Consider the following 1,081-nt stretch of genomic DNA (forward strand, 5'->3'; position numbering starts at 1 on the left):
GGGGAGGGGGATAGAACAAGGATTTTTGGGTGGGTCAGATGTAAACAATACTCTCACCATTTCACATATTTTGGGTGGGTGTACTTGGCTGGTGACTCGGGGGTGAACTTACTCCCGTCCCATCCCCCTCACCTCTGGTACTTATATATGCAAAGCAGAGGCAATGCAAGAGGAACTTATCCTGCACTTGCCTTACCACTTCACCAGTGCTACGAGAATCAAGTTTAATGTTCCAACCATATTTTCCTCTCTTTTTTTGCAGCATGGTACTAATTTTTCACATTCAAATTAGAGCGCAAAAATTACCAAATGCAATTGAATCAACCTAGGGGTTGTCTATTCATTGGTCAACTGAACTCACTTTTTGATGGCCACGATTGTTCAAAGACGTGCAGCCTTCACAAACTTAGCCCTTACTCTTTCTCTCATTCTTTTGCCACCTCATCCTCCCAATCTTCAGCCCCTCCGTGCCACCACTCCCTCCCTACCAGGCCACCCTCGATCACCACTATCTCATTGCCCTCTCCTCAACTCCATTGAGAGCCTCCCTCATCCCATTTATTCCCCTATCTCCTCCAGCTTGAACCTCCGGAACCACCCACCCACCCCTCTTAGCCTATCTGAGAATCTTCCCTCACTGCCATCACCGGAACTCGCCCTCATCCTCTTCCAAGGCCGAGGTGTCGCCTCAACACCCCACCACGGCCACCACCGCTCCAGTCATCGCTATAAGCCCAAAGACCCCCTCCCCCAATCCCCCCACCATGAACCCTAATCTGGTGCCGCCGCCGCCGCCATCCCCCTACCGCAGGATGCCGCTAAAGAGGACAACTAGAGCACAAATCTCACACATCCCCCACATGGATTCGACGGTGCGCAAACTCGACTAAATCTTTTCTTTATTACAGTTCTTAGTCATCTAACAGATAGCAAAACTGCCAACACAATGCCATTGAGATACATACATACAAAGCACAAAAAGGGCAGACCTAACGTGGGGCAGTTTGAACCACCCCCTCCCCCCAAATATTTTTTCCCCAAACAAACTGATTAATAGTAATGACTAAGGTTAATACGAAGA

The sequence above is a fragment of the Oryza sativa genome, chromosome 6 (genome assembly GCF_034140825.1).
Source record: "Oryza sativa Japonica Group chromosome 6, ASM3414082v1".
Lineage (NCBI taxonomy): Eukaryota > Viridiplantae > Streptophyta > Magnoliopsida > Poales > Poaceae > Oryza > Oryza sativa.